Source organism: Eurypyga helias, unplaced genomic scaffold, assembly GCF_000690775.1.
Source record: "Eurypyga helias isolate BGI_N326 unplaced genomic scaffold, ASM69077v1 scaffold8940, whole genome shotgun sequence".
Taxonomy (NCBI): Eukaryota; Metazoa; Chordata; class Aves; order Eurypygiformes; family Eurypygidae; genus Eurypyga; species Eurypyga helias.
This window is the reverse complement of record NW_010227600.1, coordinates 4557-4831: the sequence shown is the minus strand read 5'-3', so window position 1 is coordinate 4831 and position 275 is coordinate 4557.

Genomic DNA, 275 nt, shown 5'->3' with positions numbered 1-275 from the left:
ATCACCATCTCTGTCCCTCTTCACAGGCTGCAAAATCTTGGGTTTTAACCAAGAATAAGCAAAACAACCTACATCATCCTTTCAAAGGAGGTCTGAGGTCACTGTAGGGCCAAAATCATCCAGAAATGGTGACATTTTAGCTGTGGCTAGTAAAAGGTTGCTGCTTCATCCAGATTCTCCTCCCACCTCTTCCCGTATTTCTGGCTGTGCCTTCCGAGTATTAGAAGCCACAAGAGAGGTGACACAGCAGTGGGGCTGTGTCCGCTTCTGGCTCT